The sequence below is a fragment of the Bubalus kerabau genome, chromosome 3 (genome assembly GCF_029407905.1).
Source record: "Bubalus kerabau isolate K-KA32 ecotype Philippines breed swamp buffalo chromosome 3, PCC_UOA_SB_1v2, whole genome shotgun sequence".
NCBI classification, from domain to species: domain Eukaryota; kingdom Metazoa; phylum Chordata; class Mammalia; order Artiodactyla; family Bovidae; genus Bubalus; species Bubalus kerabau.
In genome coordinates, this window is record NC_073626.1 from 185,459,798 (window position 1) to 185,478,941 (window position 19,144).

General features: G+C 37.8%; 1 protein-coding gene across 20 annotated transcripts in view; it reads left to right on the forward strand.

Annotated features, from left to right (window-relative positions):
* Nucleotides 1–19,144, forward strand: part of EIF4G3 (eukaryotic translation initiation factor 4 gamma 3) — a 350,697-nt gene that overhangs the window by 92,050 nt on the left and 239,503 nt on the right. The window lies entirely within an intron of this gene.

Sequence of the window (19,144 nt, forward strand, 5' to 3'; positions counted from 1 at the left end):
CCTTGCTCTTCCTGGACTCATATTTTACTAATACCTTCAAGTTTTACTTTCATAAAAAACTGTTTCTTACCCATCACTAGTATTAGCCTCCTTTCTTTAGATAGATCTCAGAATCAGCATCATTAAATATTTATGAAATCTAGATGCCACTAAATCTGTATTTTTTGTCTTTGTTAAAAATAGGTATGTTAATTAGACCCCATCTATTTGCTGTGTTGCCTTTCTTTCTAAATGTAGAATTGTTAACTGTTGTAATAATTTAAGACAGTTTTGAAGTTACTTTTCTGCAGCGTTAAAAATACAGCTGAAAAGCTTCTGACTTCTTGGAGCTTGCTTTCCGGGCTTAAACACGTAGATGTGGTAGAGTTATTAAGGATATTGAGACAGTTCAGTAAATATTTATTGAATAATAATTGTGTGCAAGTTTTTGTGTCAGATAATCTAGGTTAACAGTGGTAAATAATATGATCCTTATCTTTAATAAGAGTTTTCATTTTATCACATGAGATGGTTAATACATTATTTGAAGCTCTAAAAGTTATGAAGTGCAGATGGGGAGGAAGTTTGGACTGTCTACTAGTAGAAGGTGAGGAAAGGTGAACATATTCCAGTTAAATCTTTTGAGATGGATGAGAATTCTACTCTGTAGTGCAATGAGTCGTGAAATGTACAGTTAATTCATTAACAGATGGGGTTTAGGGGCACCCACTCTCCATGCAGTTGAAAATGCACAGGTGTATATATACCTGGGTATATAAAAATTGAGCAAATCCGGTCAGAGCAGTTCTTCCTGAGGAAACTGACAGAATACTTTATAGAACATTTTCTTCATTATCATCACTAACACTTGGTCAGTACTAACTGTGGACCAGGCTCTCTTCTAGCACTTCGCTTGTATTAGTTCATTTAATCCACATCACAGAGGTATGAGGTAAGTATATCTCCTGTTTTAGTTGGGCATTTATTAGTAGTTACTGTGCCCCTGGCAGTGTGCAAAGTGCTGTACATACAGTGGATTGCTTAATTGTTACGGCAACCTTCATTTCCAAATGAGGAAATGGAGCTCTCTGAAGTTACATGATTTGAGTACACATCCATCTGACTCTATAGCTCACGTGAAGGACTGTATTTTACTGGGTGGGAAGCTGCCTTCTTGTTGAACTCTCACATGAGGTATAAATAGCAATACTCAATTTTGGGGGAATCAGGACTCTTGGTCATCTGTGAAAGCTATGGATCTACTTTGCAGAACAGTGAGCATATGAAAATAGTTTTTACTGCAGTTTTAGGAGAGTTCAAGTATCCTTTGACCCTGGCTAAAGAGCCTTTACTTTGGTAAGATTCCTTGCTCTCGTCTAGACCAACTTTCCCCTTGCAAGGGTGCCATGTTGTACTCTTTTCATGATTCTCAGTATAGGGAAATAGCTCATTTATTAGTTTGTACATTGTGTGTTAAACTGACAGAGACTTTATTAAGATTTTACCCACTTTTCCATCTTGAGGTAACCTTTTTTTTAAAGCATTGGTATATGTTTAGCTCATTTATATCCTTGTTATTAAAAATTCTGGATCCATTTTGCTGCCTATCTTGGTATCTGCTGAGTAATGACATTTATGAAAGTTAAGATTCCTTGTCATTAATATTTAATATGGATTTACTCATTAAATGTTAAACCACATACCTAATTACAATAATATTTAATATATATTCACTGATTTTTCTCCTTCAGAAGGATTAACTTTAAAAATATAAAGCGTGTTCTGTTGTTAAATGTCAGCTAGAAATGGCTTTTGAATTTCTAAAATAAGAAAATAGATATAGTAATCAAGTTCTTTAATGTTGGAGAATTTTGAAAATGTGTTTCTTTAAACTCTGAGATAGTCTCTGTAGGGCCATTTGATAAAGTATTTTATGCCCTATTACTTAAAAAAAAAAAACTGATGGGGCCAATTTAAAATAAAATGAGTCATAGGAAATTGGACTATTTTAAGTAATTGTGTAGTAAATGAAGTTGTAATTATTTTAAGGAAAAAGAAACAAGGAACATTATTATTTCAAGATATGCAATTATTATTGCTGTGAAGTTGGTGGCATGAATAGAGAGGTCATTTTTTACCATATGTTTTGATAGACATGGAAACATTTAACTTATATCATTCCTATTTTAATCTTTTAAAAGCACTCTGCTGTTAGGGTAACCTTACAGGCAAGAGATTGTGAAGGATTAGCGTCTTTGTCTGTTGTGTCATTCTTTGCTTGCTTTATTGCCATATAGAATACAGAATGTTCAAGAGAAGGATGTTTAGTTTCTTTAGCTCTTAACAAGTCCCAACGAACCCTTGGATACGTTGTTCATTCTTAGCATTGTTAAATCAGCCATCGCTTTTTTTTCTTTATTTGTTCAGTATGTTGCAGGAAGAGGGGACCCCTTCCCGGGCCAAAGAGTGGGCTGTTGTCTAACACTTGGAAATGAACTGGGTGAGGAGATACACACGTGATTGTGAATGGGCACCTGAGTGGAGACCAGCAGGGTGCCGGAACCCAGGAGAGCTGCTGTGCCTTGTGGCTTGCAGTCGGTGATGGGATTAGTTTCGGGTTTGCCTCTGGCCAATCATTCTGGCTCAGAGTCCTTCCTGGTGATCCACGCATCACTCAGCCAAGACAGATTTCAGCAAGAAGGATTCTGGGAGGTTGGTAGGACATGTGGACTGCCATCTCCTTTCTCCTTCTGACCTTTTCTGAATTCTTGCAGTTGGTGGTAGCTTGTTAGTTTCACCTTCTTTACTAGGACCTCCTGTTGTAAGAGAACTCATGCAGATCGTCACCGTGGGGTCTGGTTGGAGCGGGCAGCTTTGCTCAGTGGTTCCCTAATGAGCATCTGTTCAGTGACCTTTCTGTCCTTCCTTTGGTCACACAGTGCAGCATGAGGGACCGTGATTCCTCTACCAGGGATCGAACCGTGTTCCCTGCATTGGAAGTGTGGAGTCTTAACCACTGGATTGTCAGGGGAAGTACCTACTTAACCTGTCTTAAAAAAAAAAAAAATCAGAAAAATTAAATAGGAGCATGTTTCAAATATTTATTTAAAAAGTTCTATAGATCAATTAAGAGAGTTTGGTATTGGTGAAAACATGCATAGAAAAGGAAAGAGGTGTAATACTGAAGTGTATGATTAAAGATCATTAGACTCAGATAGTGAGCTGGGCTGGGGGAGAATATTTCAGCTTTCTTTCCAAATATTGGTCAGGCATTGGTCAGTGCTAATTGTTTTTCAGAGGAAGCTGATAAATTATATAACACAAAAAAGTTTGACCCAGACCAAGTTTGGGGTGGATTTTTTTCTTCATGTATTTTATGTGTTGGGCTAAGTTCTGTGGGAGAAAATGTAGTAGAGAGCGTTCACTTACACTGTGGCTGGAAAGACAGAATGTGCTTACAGGAGTTGAACTGTTAAAAGAACTAGAAGAAAGGAATTGTTTACCATTTCAGTGGAAGAGAAGAAAGCCCAAACCAAAAAACAACACTAAACAAGAGCAAACTCCTCAATCTTTGACCGTGTACCAAGGTCTTTGTGCTTTTCTCTTAAGGGATTTCTTTCAAACCCTAACCTGTTCATTCATCAGACTTTGTTTTTGTTTTTTTTGAGCATCTGCTTGTGTGGCATTGTGCAGAGCACAAGGGATACAGTGCTCTCTGCTTTGAAGATGCCTGTAGCCTAGGGGGAAAGTTGAACGTGATCGATCGTTAAAGTGCAAGTGTGATTAATGCTGAATTAGAGGTAGGCAGAGAATGTCTTGCTATTCTTGCAAGCATGGAGCTGCAGCTTGAAACTCAGCCAGGGACACAGGGCAATGAGAAGTTTATCTCAGGAGAGGTGAGATTTGGATTGAGTTTCTAAAGATAAGGAGAAGGTATACAAGTGAAAAAAGGTATGTTTGTGTATTTGGAAAACTACAAAGAAAAAAAGCATCAGAATGTTGGCTCTTGAGCTTTGGAGCCCATCTAAGATTATTAGACAGTGTTAATTACAAGTACTTAACTGGATTCTCCAGTACTCTTGCCTGGAGAATCCCATGGAGGGAGGAACCTGGTAGGCTACAATCCATGGGGTCGCAGAGTCGGACACGACTGAGCGACTTCACTCACTCAGTTACAAGATAGGAAGGAAGGCTCTAGTAGTTAGAGTCATAGCCAACTAACTACATGGCAGCAATTGTAGATGCAGAGAGGGGTACACATTGGGCTTAGTGACATTCCATTATTTTAAAGTATGTTTTTGCATAAAACTTGATATTCATAATGATGAATTTGTATGATCAAGAAAAAAATTCAGATTGTATTTAATGTGCTGAAGATTTCCATCCAGAATAAGAGAAAAATAAATTTTGCTTATTTAAAGAGATTCATTCCTAGCTATCTGGAAAATCTGAAATTGTACAGTAGAAGGAATGACTGACTTTTCCAGGGATTCCGAGAAAGTGAGGTTATATCATAATCTAATATAAACTGTTCATTAAATGTGATGGGAATGCAGGGTAAAGGAAAGAAGAGACTGAGTTGGTTAAGTCAAGAATGTGATTTTTTTACTTGTATTGGAGAAAAAAGCACACTTTAGGGTTAACGATATTTATAAATAATAGTGTTTTCTTTGTACTATCATACTCAGCAATAATGTAGCATAGATGTATATATATATCCAATAGTCTGCCTTCTAATTTATCTTGTAACTTGGTGGACTAAACACACTAAGCAGGTGTAACATGCCAGGTGCTGTGAATATTGGTGAAAACTTGTCAGTGTTGTATTTAGGTCACTGCTTCTTAAAACCTTAGTTGAAACAGCATCACCTGGTGGGGCCCAGCCTGGAGTTTCCAAATCAGTAAGTCTTGGGTGAGGCCTACAAATATGAATTTTCAACAGATAGCCGCATGCTGATGCCACTGGTCCAGGGACAACCCTTTGAGAATCACTGCTTTAGGGTTAGTGCAAGTCCCGAGTGTTCCCCTTTCCTGTTTGTAGGATGGAAATCAAAATAGGAATCCTTTGAATCCAAAACTGTTTGATTTACACTTACATGCCTAATACTAGGATTTTAAATAACAGTTTAAATATTTTTAAACAGTGAAATATTACAATAGCTGCCATTTTGGGAATACTTTTTATATAACAGGCATTGTGATGCATTTTATCTCATTTAGTGTGTTCAAAGAATTTTCACTGAATCTTCAAGATATTCCTTATTTTTCCTTTTACAGAGGAAAAAACTGAATTTAGGTAATTTGACTGTATAATTTCTGTGTGGTGGAGCCAGAATTTAAACCCAGGTCTCCATCTGAAAAACCCATGCTCTTTTTTTCAAAACTTTTTATTTTTGCATTGGGGTATAGCCAGCTAACAATTTTGTGATAGTTTCTGGTGAGCAGCAAAGGGACTCAACCATAAATATACATATATCCATTCTTCCCCAAATTCTCCTCCATCGCTGCCTCAGGGTTCCCTAGGCTATACAGTTGGTCCTTGTAACCCGTGATATTTTAGTAATGCTGTTAGGCCTACTTGTAAAATAACTTTAATCAGTTTACTCTCTGCTTGTGTTACTTGTTTCAGACTTTTTGTCTAGAAAGTGATGGTCTTTGACCCATCCTCAGAATAGAAGCGTATAGCACGTGTTTCATGTTACTTGGTGTACAGAGCAGCTTAATATTGTGACTTTGATAATGAGATTGTATTTATGTTTGTTCCTGGTTCTCATCTTGGATTTAAAAGCAGAATTCAGTTACCTTGTTCAGTTAGACGAATGGTTCATTATCAGTAAATGAAGATCAGGAGAGAGACAGACAGCCCATAAGCAGCACAGTGGGAAACGACCATAAGCCCATAAGCAGCACAGTGGGAAATGACCATAAGCCCATAAGCAGCACAGTGGGAAACGAGTGCTGCCACTACAGTTGTTAAATCTACTGGTCATCTCCCAACTCGCACAGCCATGGCTGGCAGGGAGTTAAGGGCTTTGATAGCAGTGGGACTCGTGAACAAATACAAGCCATCACTTCTCATGTCCGTTTTCAGTGGTTCCTCTTCTGAGAAAAAGGATAGCAAATGGCCTACCAAGTATGTATTTCTTGGAAAATTAAGGAGTTATTTTCACCCTTATGTAGAGTGTTATTTATTACATGTAAAAGTAGTTTAATAAATGATTGGACTCACAGAGAACTTCCCATCACTCTGTTCCTTTCCCCAAGGCGATCATCCCTAACTGCCTAGCATTTTAATATTAAGTCAGGAAAGGACCTTGGAAGCTTAAGACCATTCTCTGAGCTACTATTAGCAATGAACGAAATAAAAATCTACTTACTGTCTTGGCCTGCTCCCTTTATACTACGGTAAGGCAGCACTGGCCACCTGAGTCGTATTCTAAATCAGTTTTTTACTGCTAAATAGCCATATTGCAAATAATGAGATTTGGTAGAATTAATAATATGGTGTAATATTTATATGTAAATGTGTAAATGGCCACTTATGTGCAAGTTCTCTCATAAGTACTCCATAAGTCCTGTCCCTGTCCAAATAATGAGGTAATGAGAGTCACTGTGGTGGTTAGTCTTGGTGGCTGCAGGGCGAGAGGACCGCATGAAGCTTCCTCTGCTACATCACTGGCTTAAGTAGGATTTTATAGGCCAATCTGGAAACCTATCTGCCGAGTTCCAAAAGCAGATTTGCTCACTATAAAATTTACGTGTGCCTGCTAAAAAAATAAAAAAAGAAACTCAGAAGTATAACAGGAAAAGAAGACCCATATCTGGCTACCTAAAGGGCCATTCCACTCACTTTAACATGTTTCTTCCAGTTGTTTTCCTGCATACTTAAGAAAAAAAAACTTCTGAAATCAGTGTACCACAATTTAATATCCCTCTTAAAATTATTGGCAACTTCTCATTAAAAAGTCTTTCTAAATATGTATTTTAGGGATGCAGATACCCATTCCCCAAGGAATTATGTGTGTCTTTTTTTTTTTTTTTTTACTGTTATAAATATGTTTAAACAAGTGACTCATTGCTTTACTTTTTTGCTGGCTAAATAACACCAATTAAGAAAAAAGTCAGAAAATAAAATAAAGAGAATGAAAATCAGCCATTATTTCCCAGAGAAACCTTTACATGCAGAGAGAATTCTTCATATGCTTTTTACCTTTATAGATACATATAAAATATACACAAATAAACTAAGTTGTACACATGTAACTTAAAGGAGATTTTTGTTCATGCTTGCTTGTAAGTTAGATTTTTATCCTAGCATACCATGTATATCATTTCATGTCAAGATGGAATTACACATCATTTATTGGGCTGTGATTTGTGTTTAAATACCAGAACTAATCTTTTGGCTGTGTTGGGAAGAAGGCACTTTTAGGAATGGAGATGTTTAAAATAAGAATATTACTTTTGTACTGTGATTTATATAACTAGTCATTTGTTCATGGACATTTGTGTTATTTCTATATTCTTGCTTTCATGAATAATATAAATAATACTGTGATTAGCACCCTTGCCCTTTTGATCTTTATCTTGCTAATTTCTTCGTGAGTGTAAAATAGCTGATTAACATTTATCCTTCTGTTTAATGAAAACACAGCAGTGGAGTTCATATGATTTTTACAAAGCTAATAATATAGAAGCGTTTATGAAAAGAAAGAACCTATTCTTCACCTCTGTTCTTATCCGTCAGAGGCAGCTGCTTTTAATTCCTCTGGCCTTACCTCTGTTATCTATAATGTAGTTTTTTTTACCGTTGTTTGATTTATCATTATCCATTGACTCTACTTCAATAAGTGGTGTTTCAGTTTCTTTGACAGTCTTTCTTTTTCCGTTGCCTCTCAGTATAGTTAGGTTCTTGGTCCCGTTACAACTAAACACATTTTTAGAACATGCGGTTTGGATACTTGATGAACAAGTCGTACTCTAAAGATGAAGAAGAGCAGTTTTTGTTTTAAAGGAGAATGATAATCCCCATGAATCTTTCTTGTGAGAGTCTCAGGAGTTCCCATGTGGCCTGTAAATAAAACAGATGAAACCTTAGGGAAACTCTTTCTGTATCTAATCCACATATAGAGTTTTAGGTATGTTGTCAAGTCTTGTCTCAAGATTTTATTCATTGCATTGTCCAAACCTGAATTATATTAAGAATAATAAAAATTTGATTCTAAGGAGGATGGGAATCCCTTTTAGAGCCAGTAATCTTTCCTTAAGGAATATATCAGAAGATATAGGAATTTACTTTATTAGGCAGTCAATGTATTAGTCATTCTTTTAGTCAGTGATTCAGTATTGCATTTTAATTTTGTTTTGTTTTGTTGGAGGTTTTGATGGAGGTTTCATGATCTGTTGTTTGTTCTTCTGTACTTTTTGCTAATTTGATTTTGTGGGTGGTATCAACAAAGCCAGATTTAAGTGAATTAAGAGCTTTGTTACCTCATGAATATGCCTCAACTGATAAAATCTCTGATGTTATAACTAAAATGACCTAAAACTTGTTTATTTCATCTTAATTTAATGCTTTTGTATTCCAAGAATAGTTATTGATCTTATACATATGTATAAATGCAAACTCATGATACCCATCATTAAGATAACCCAGCAGCAGCAGCAGATATTGAGTTAAACTGTATATTTTGAAAATAATTTGTTTGTTTTTATAAAGGTCTTCATAAACCTCATGTTTAATTTGTGGGTATAAATATTAGTAGCTTCCAGGTTTTGTGTATCAAGCGCTCTGTTAGGTACTCTCCAAAATGTGTCTATAAACTTGAATTCATCCCTCTTACGATTTCTATTTTACAAGGTAAGAAAGTGGGACTCTTAAGTTATTTGCCCATAGTAACACATCTATTAAATGATAGAGCTGAAGCTAGGTATGGTCATGTGTTCTCCCATTTTATTTTCAGTACCTCAGTTTCTAACATGGAAGAAGGATGCTCAGTCACTAAATAATGTCTGAGTCACTTGTGACCCCGTGGACTGTAGCCCGCCATGCTCCTCTGACCATGGGATTCTCCAGGCAAGAATACTGGAGTGGATTGTTATTTCCTTCTCCAGGGAATTTTCCCAACCCAGGGATAAAACCTGCGTCTCCTGCTTGGCAGGTGGATTCTTCACCACTGAGCCACCAGGGAAGTCAATGGAAGAAGAATAGATAAAAACAAAATGAATAGTAACTAAGATAGAAATTTTGAACAAAGAGTTTGTTATTGGTGTCACCAAGGCAGTGACCTGAAGTTTGTATTAGATGAATAGGATAAAGTGTGTCTAGATCTGCCTTGTCTTTTCCTGCACTTAGACCTGAATCTTTGTAAGTTTCCTGTTGATTCCTTTGGATACTGTGATGTATTGCATGGAGAAACCATAACTTATCTCTGCACCTCTTGATTAAAGTTGTTACTTCTCAAATTGGTCCTTTTACATTGGTTCCCATGTGAAAATCATCTTTCCCATTACTGCCCAGTTTGCTTCCTCAGCTCTAGATTCTGTGTCTGTCTCTCATTTTTGTTGAGACATTTGAATACTGTGTAATTCACCCATTTAAAATGTACAGTTATTGGATCTTGGCATATTCAGAGTTATACAGTCTTCTCCAAAAGCAATTTGGGGACATTTTCATCACCCCCCACAAGAAACCCTGTGTCCTGTATTAGCCCATTACTCCCCAGCACCCCAGCTCTTGTGTGCGTGTGTGTGCTCGGTTGCTTCAGTCGTGTCCGACTCTTGGCAACCCTGTGGACTGTAGCCCGCCAGGCTCCTCTGTCCATGGGATTCTCCAGGCAAGAATACTGGTGTTGGTTGCCATTCCTTTCTCTAGGGGTTCTTCCTGATCCAGGGCTCAAACCCCTGTCTCTTACTTCTCCTGCATTGCAGGCAGATTCTTTATTGTCTGAGCCACCTGGGAAGCCCCATCCCAGGCCTCGACAACTACTGATCTACTCTCTGTCTGTGATAGATTTGCCCGTTCTGAGTATTTCATATAAGACTTACTTCTCTTAGCATAATGTTTTTGTTGCTTAATAGAATCTATTGTATGGATATACGTATAATTATCTTTTCATCAGTTCATCAGTTCAGTTCAGTCGCTCAGTTATGTCTGACTCTTTGCGACCCCATGGACTGCAGCATGCCAGGCTTCCCTGTCCTTTACTGTCTCCCTGAATTTGCTCAGACTCATATCCATTTAGTCGGTGATGCCATCCAACCATCTCATGTTGCCCCCTTTTCCTGCCGTCAATCTTTCCCTGCATCAGGATCTCTTCCAGTGAGTTCTCTTTTTGCGTCAGGTGGCCAGAGAATTGGAGTTTCAACTTCAGCATCAGTCCTTCCAATGAATATTGAAGTTTGATTTCATTTAGGATTGGCTGGTTGGATCTCCTTGCAGTCCAAGTGACTCTGAAGAGTCTTCTCCAGCATCACAATTTGAAAGCATCAATTCTTTGGTGCTCAGCCTTCTTTATGTTCCAACTCTCACATCCATACATGACTACTGGAAATACCTTATCTTTGACTATACAGACCTCTGTCAGCAAAGTGATGTCTTTGCTTTTTTAACACCTGTCTAGGTCTGTCATAGCTTTCCTGCCGGTAAGCAGTCATCTTCTGACTTCATGACTGCAGTCACCGTCCACAGTGATTTTAGAGCCCAGGAAGGGGAAATCTGTCGCTGCTTCCACCTTCTGCCCTTCTGTTTGTCATGAAATCATGGAACTGAATATCATGATCTTAGTTTTTTGAATTTTGAGTTTTAAGCCAGGTTTTTCACTCTCCTTTTTCACCTTCATCAAGAAGTTCTTTACTTTCTCTTTACTTTCTGCCATTTGAGTGGTATCATCTGCATATGTGGGGTTGTTGATATTTGTCCCTGCAATCATGACTCCAGCTTGTGTTTCATCTAATCCTGGCACTTCACATTGATATTCTTTGTATATAAGTTAAATAAGCACAGCCTTGACGTACGCTCCTTTCCCAGTTTTGAATCAGTCTGCGGTTCCATGTCTGATTCTAACTGTTGCTTCTTGACCTCTTTACAGGTTTCTCAGGAGGCAGGTAAGGTGGTCTGATATTCCTATCTCTTTGAGAATTTTCCAGTTTGTTGTGAGCCACACAGTCAAAGGCTTTAGCGTATTCAGTGCAGCAGAAGTAGGTGTTTTTCTGGAATTCTCTTGCTTTTTTTATGATCCAATGGATATTGGCTGTAGATACTTGATTTATTGGCTATTATGAATAAGGAACATGAGTATGTAAATTTTTTTGGTGGACATTCTATCCTCTCTCTTACCCTCACAATATAAATAAGATTATTACATCATCATTTTAAAAATCAGTGGCTACTCTTTGCTGAGAACAGAAGATTAACATATCTTAGCAAAGAAGACGCAGTTTTCCTACAGTCTGGCTATAATCAGACTGCAGTTGCTCCAGCATCACTCCACTTAACTCTCTTTCTCCCAGCCCTTTCTAAAGAGAACCCCTTACCTATTTGTGGAACATGCTTTACTTTCTTACCTCTGTACTTTGAAAATTTCTTTTCAAAATAATATCTCTAATTCTTCATCTGAACCAAAGCGTTTTACTTCTCTGTGTGCAACTCTGATTTCACTAGACCCGACCACAGTTTCAGACCCGTTATGTCTGGTGGTTAATCAGTTTTAAATACAGTAAATTGAAAATACATTAAAAAACAGGATTTATCACGTCTTGTTTCTTTATTTACTGTGATATCCTTTTTATTGGAACTCCTTAAGGACAAGGGCTGTTTCATTTTTATAGCTTAATACAGTGCCTGACAGAGCCTTGATACTCGATCAGTGTTGAGTATGTGTCAGAGGAGTTAAAATTAGCAGTCATATTAAATTGGTTTGTATTATGGCTATCTGCCCTGTCCTTTATATTCTGTTCTGACATCAGCACACCCATTAAAAAAAGACAAAGGAACTACTGTTACATGTCAATTAAAAAAAAAATTAACCAATCTAGAAAAAAATACTTGTTGTGTGCCTCATTCTCTGTGGTACTAAGTCTGTATTGATCCTAGGACTGCTGAAATTAGATTATCTTTCAGTTACCCTTAAGATTGTGAGATTCTGACTTTGGTTTAGTTTTAGTCTGAGACATTACTGATTTGTCCTGTGATAACCTTGTTTATTCTTTAGGGATTCTGAGTAGAGAAATGAGCCACACTGACTCCACTGAGAGGGTGAGCACTGTCTTGATGGTGCTGGTGCTGGTTTAGTCGCCAAGTCTGACTCTTGTGACACCCTTGCCAGGCTCCTCTGCCCATGGAATTCTCGAGGCAAGAATACTGGAGTATGCAACAGTTAACACTGACTAAATAGATCCCTTTGGTTTATAAATTTACAAGGTTTTTCATAATTTTTATTTGCTAGTTTTCATAGTTAGCTTAGAGACCACCTGAAAGTTCGCTATGAACCTACTTCTAAATTTATCCTCCCCAGCCCTGACTCCTCTTCTCAGCTTGGATTCAAATACTGAAATGGCTACTTAGCCATTTGGATGTCTGTTAGGCATATGTTGCTTTTGATTGCCGTTTCCCCTAAGTCTGTTCTCCCTATCTCATAGGACTGCACCCACTTAATATTTCAAGCCATAAACTTAAAAGCCATCATCTGTTTTCGTATAGTTATCCCTTTTAAATATATATTTTAAAAATTATTATATCTTTTATTATTATTTTGTTTTCTTCAGCCACGAAGACAGAGATTTTAGAATCTTACTCACCTAATTTTGTATCCCATGCACCAGTGTGTGACATAAAATTTGTTCTCAGGAAATACATATTAAATAAGTGAATCAGTCAATCCTCATTCCTTTCTGTCCCTTCTTTTCAGTCAAATCAACAGGAATTTTGTTTGCTCTGCCTCTGATATACAACCCATATTGTTCCAACTTCTCTTCATCTTTATTTTTAAAGATGTTTTAAGCTACCAACAGTTTTGGCCTAGTTTATTGTGATAGCTTTTAAACTAATTGTTTCCATTCTTACGTTCTTCTGTTCTTTTCACAAAGCAGCCAAAATGATCTTTGAAAACATTAGATCTGCTCATGGTCCTGATTAAAATTTCCTATAGGTTATTCCACTTATCAAAGTCCTTACCATGCTTAATAAGCCCTTAAGCAGTATTGCCTCTGCTGCCATATCTTTTTGGCTTCGGGATGGGGGGATTACTCCCAACCCCACTTGGAACAGTTGAGTCATTCCCATTGCATGACCTTGTCAAACTTTCAGGGTCTTATACCTGTCATTTTTCTGCCATGTGAGTTCTTTCCCTAGTTTTTATTACTATGTAACAAGTCACCCCAGAATTAACAGCTTAAAATAGCACCCATTCATTATCTCACAGATTAGGTGGGTCTGGGCTGTGAGGGTGCTCTGCTTAGGACCATGCTGAAATTAAAGTGTAAACACAGACTGGAATCTCATGTGAAAAGTGAAAGTGAAAGTCGCTCAGTAGTGTCCGACTCTTTGCTACCCCATGGACTACACAGTCCATGGAATTCTCCAGGCCAGAATACTGGAGTGGGTGGCCTTTCCCTTCTCCAGGGGATCTTCCCCATCCAGGAATTGAACCGGAGTCTGCTGCCTTGCAGGCAGGTTCTTTCCACCCAAGCTGTACCTTCCTTCCCTCCTCCTTTCGTCCTCCTCTCTTTCTCTCTCTCTGTCTCTTTGTCTCACTGTCCCCCCACCCACCCACCCACACACCCACACACACTCTTTCTTGGATTTCTCTTTGTCTCTTCCTCCTTTCTCTTTCTTTCTCTTTTCCCCTCTCTTCCCCCCTCTCTCTCCCTTTCCTTCTCTCCTTCATTTTTTCATTTCATCTACCAGGGCATCATCTCACGTAAGGCTTGGGATTCACTTCCATACTCATTTGGATTATTGGAAGACTTTATTTCCTTGTGGTTGTTGACTTGGGTCCTTGTTTTCTTACTGGCTGCTGGCTAGGAATTGCTCTCAGGTCCTCTCAGTTTACCTTCAGGTCCTTGCTGTGTGGTCCTGTCATTATCTGGAAGGCTTAGTCTTTAAGAACAGCAAGAGAATATCTCTCTGATTCACTGTGTTTTAACGAGCTCAGCTAAAAAGTTCAGACCCAGCCAGTGGAATCTCTGTTGATTAACTTGAAGTCAGCTCTTTAGTTACCTATCACAGGAGTGATATTCCATCATGTTCTCTGGTATATTAAGGGGAAAGACTTATACAGGGTATGTGCACCAGAGACAGGAATATTGAGAGCGGTTTTAGAATTCTGCCTACCACCCTTTGCCCTCTGGCTGGGAAGGATTCGCCCATGGTATCCTCTCTTTGTTACCTTTGATTCCTAGACATGTTTCTGAAGCAGGTGTTTTTTCTTATTTTTATTTCGTTGTTACTGATTTTTGGTAGGTAGTCAACACTGAAAAAGTAGCTGATCTGTTTTTCTTTCACTTGTTTCCGTTGCCAGTTATTAATAAATATGAAAAGAAACAATCCTCAGAATTGAACCCAGTACTTAGAGTCCATGATAGAAGTGTCCATGGTAGCATCTATTTGCATGAGTATTTAAGTATTACTTGAATTATATGAAATTGCCTTTTTAAAACATGTGATAAAAACCTTGAATTTTAGAAATTCCACATGGTTCAACCTAATAAGTGTAGCTAAGAGTAGAGCAAAGAGGAAAGTAATGTACTTTCTTTATCTTTTTCTTGGTTTTTGGGAGGAGTTTGGCAGTAATAATGTCTGGCTTTGAAAAAAATGTCGTGATACTTAGTAAATTTTTCTAGTATTCACTGTAGTGTTCCTTTTTAATTGACTAAATCAGCTTTTATTTCCCAGTATTTGTAATTAAAAATATCTCTAAATATTGGGAAATAAATAATCTGAAGGAAGAAGTAGGATAATATGAAAAACTCACCAGGAGGGGTGGAGAAGCTGCTTGAGATTCTCATAGAGTATTGAAATTAGCCAAGTAAGAAGGCAGTCCAACCAGTCCATCCTAAAGGAAATCAGTCTTGAATATTCATTGGAAGGGCTGATGTTGAAGCTGAAGCTCCACTAGTTTGGCCACCTGATGCAAAGAACTAACTCATTGGAAAAGACCCTGATGCTGGGAAAGATTGAGGGCGGGAGGAGAAGGGGACAACAGAGGATGAGATGGATGGATGGCATCACCGACTCGATGGATGTGAGTTTGAGTAAACTCCGGGAGTTGGTGATGGACAGGGAGGCCTGGCGTGCTGCAGTCCATGGGGTCGCAAAGAGTCGGACACGACTGAGCGACTGAACTGAACTGAACTGAAGAAAAGCTTTGGAATCCTTCCAGTCTACCCCAAATTGAACTTGGTCATTTCCATGTGGGAGTTGCAGCTGTTGAAATGCTTTTAGATGATTTCACTAAGTAAACTTCATCTTGGGATAAAAAATTAAGGGATGACTCTCAGACAAACTATGTATCGTGTTTACCTTTATAGGAATGATTTTTTTTTTTTTTTGCTGAAAACATTATTATTTCTTGATAGGAATTTTTTGCAATTCTTTTGATAAAGATTCAATTATGTTTTTAAGTGCTGTGTTTTTATTGCATATATTGGGCAACATATGCATATATAGATGCAGTAAGTAAAAATATGTTTTATATGTGTGTATATAATGTTTAACAATATATCTATATTCATTCATATCTGTCTAGAATTCAGTCATAAGTCTATATGTGAGTACTTCCTTAAAATAGGAAGTTTATTCTTTGTAGTTTGGCTGATTAGAATATTCTGAATAAACTCATCACAGTGTTACTATTTTCATTTTTCTTTTATTACCTTGTTCCTTGTGTTAGTACATAAAGTGACAGAGATGGAAGAATACCATAGCTGTGTATAAGACATTCAGAGCAAATGGGCACGCATGCTTACTGTATAAAGGAGATAATTTCTCTTTCTGGAGCAAAAGGCAGCATGCTTACTGTCCATTATAAAAGATTCAAGTTTCCTAAGTTCAGGGTTCCTCTCAGGTAATGCAAGTCACCACATGGTATGTGGCCTTGTTTGTGTTATCCTGAACCTTAGGTTCAAAGTGTGGTACAGCGATACTCTGCTGCTGCTGTTGAAAGTAATAAATAGTTCCTCATTTTGTCCAAAGGAAAAAAAAAAAGAAAAGCGTACAAAGTTTATGTTTCAGTGATGATCATGAGGTACGTCTGGAGCCAGGTTCACGCTCTGGCTGCCTGTCCGCCTCATGTATCGATGTGCCTTATGTGGCTAATACAGTGTTTTGGAAGTCAGGAACATTTTATTAAAAATATTTAATTTTAGTTTTTCTTGAAAACTTGGAAGACACTGCATGACTTGTTGGAAATTCTGAATTGTGGCACTGGGCTCCTGCTGAGTGTCCTTCTGTGAGGGGACCGGGCGTTCACTCCGGCTCTCTGTAGACCTCACTCCCTGTTGTCTGCACCTGGCTGGTTTCTTCCCCACATATGTTTCCTGCACAGTATTTCCATTCCTCTTGGGTCAAGAGAATGACTATGTTCAGGAAACTTTACTTTTTAAATAGCTATGATTTAAAATTGTAGTTTATGTGTTATATCTTTTAATTGGCTGGAATATTTTATCCAATCAGGTAATTTAGTGCCGAACAAATCAACTTTCTATTTAATCAACTTTATACTTACTGACTAATCTTTGTTTCCATGGTCTTTATGGTTTAGCTTTACATTTTCAAAAGATTCTTCAAGTTACAATGCTCAGTAAACAATAAATATCATTGATTTTATAGGAAATGGTTTTAGGTAAAACTTTTGAATGAAATTGACTAGCTAGTTGAAATTTTTACTCAGTCAAAATTTTAGAGGTTTTCTTTCTTTTTTCCCTTCATTTATTTTTTGTTTAGACCACACCCTGCAGCATGTGGGATACTAGTTCCCCCTCCAGGGATCTTAACCACTGGACTGCCAGGGAAGTCCTGAGATGTTCTTTTACTTTATTTTCTTTTTATATTCTTTCTACTCTTGTAGAACAGCAATATAATTAATACCACTGTAACTAATACTTTAACCTAGGTCCTAAGTAATTTGCTTGTTTTTGTTTCTAATCTTTTTTAGGGAATTGAAGAGAGTGACGCATGCATGAAAGTGCATAAAACATAAACGTAGAGTTTAACAAATAATTTTAAAGCAAAAACTGTCTCACCTCCCAGGTTTAAAAGAGTAAAACATGATATGGCCTTTTCTGATCTCTACTCCTTCTCTTCTTGATATAGATGCCTTAAAAAAATTTCCTGCTTTTGTTTATGGTGTTGCCATTCATTGATGTATTTCTAAATTCATATAGTCAAATTTTGTTTGTTTTGGAACATTTTTGGAATCATACTCTGTATTCTGTGTTCTTTTTCACTCATTAACATTTGTGGGAGTCATTCAAATTGTGAAATGTTGCTCTAGTTTTTAGTTTGATTTCCATATGGGAAAATATTTCATTACTGATTCATTCTCCTGCTAATGAATGTTCATGTTATCCAGTTTTGGGTAATAAGAAGAGTGCAACTGTGAATATTTTTGTACATGTATCTTGGTGCATGTTTGCCTGTTTTCGCACAAATGTACACCTACAAAGAGCTAGGCTGTGTGGCAGAGCTGCTGTGCCAACAGTGCTATAAGCCATTGTCCTCCCAGAAAAAAGAGAGACAAGAAAAGGCAAAATAAGAGGTAAGCGATAGGGTACATCTGTTTTCAAAGGTACTAGCTAGTGCCAAGTTCTTTCCCAGAGAACTTCTACCAATCTATATTTCCACGAGCATATGAATGAGAATTATGGATCTTCCATATTCTTGCCAGTGCAAAGCTATAATATCCATAAAAAATGAATATTTCTCGGCATATAATCTTTTAAATACAGTGTGCATGCACACACAAACACACTGTCCCTCTCTGCATACCAAGAAATGGTTGATTCAGTTCAGTTCAGTTGCTCAGTCGTGTCCGACTCTTTGCGACCCCATGAATTGCAGCACGCCAGACCTCCCTGTCCATCACCAACTCCTGGAGTTCACTCAGACTCACGTCCATCGAGTCAGTGATGCCATCCAGCCATCTCATACTCTGTCGTCCCCTTCTCCTCCTGCCCCCAATCCCTCCCATCATCAGGGTCTTTTCCAGTGAGTCAGCTCTTCACATGAGGTGGCCACAGTATTGGAGTTTCAGCTTCAACATCAGTCCGTCCAGGGAACACCCAGGACTGATCTCCTTCAGAATGGACTGGTTGGATATTCTTGCAGTCCAAGGGACTCTCAAGAGTCTTCTCCAACACCACAGTTCAAAAGCATCAATTCTTTGGCGCTCAGCTTTCTTCACAGTCCAACTCTCACGTCCATACATGACCACAGGAAAAACCATAGCCTGGACTAGACGGACCTTTGTTGGCAAAGTGATATCTCTGCTTTTCAATATACTGTCTAGGTTGGTCATAACTTTCCTTCCAAGGAGTAAGCGTTTTTTAATTTCATGGCTGCAGTCACCATCTGCAGTGGTTTTGGAGCCCAGAAAAATAAAGTCTGACACTGTTTCCACTGTTTCCCCATCTATTTCCCATGAAGTGATGGGACCAGATGCCATGATCTTCGTTTTCTGAATGTTGAGCTTTAAGCCAACTTTTTCACTCTCCTCTTTCACTTTCATCAAGAGGCTCTTTAGTTTTTCTTCACTTTCTGCCATAAGGGTGGTGTCATCTGCATATCTGAGCAAGCTGGTAGGTAGAGTTGTTCACAAATCCCAGAGTAGTCACTCAGAAAGCTGAGTCGGACATGACTGAGCGACTGAACTGAACTGATATATATATTTATATATGCACACGTATTTACACATAAATACACATATAGAAATATGTGTATGTATATTTAGATGTGCTTTTTTAGAAACAAAAATGCGATTATGCTGTATAAGTAACTTTTTTTGGTCAGATTTATTGAGGTATCATTTATTTAAGGTAAAATTCACCTTATTTCAGTTCTATGTATACTTCCATTGGTTTTGACAGGTACAAAGAGATATGTAATCTGTATACAGTCATGATCTGAAACAAGTTATGTCACTCCCTAGAATCTCCTTGTGCCCTTTTT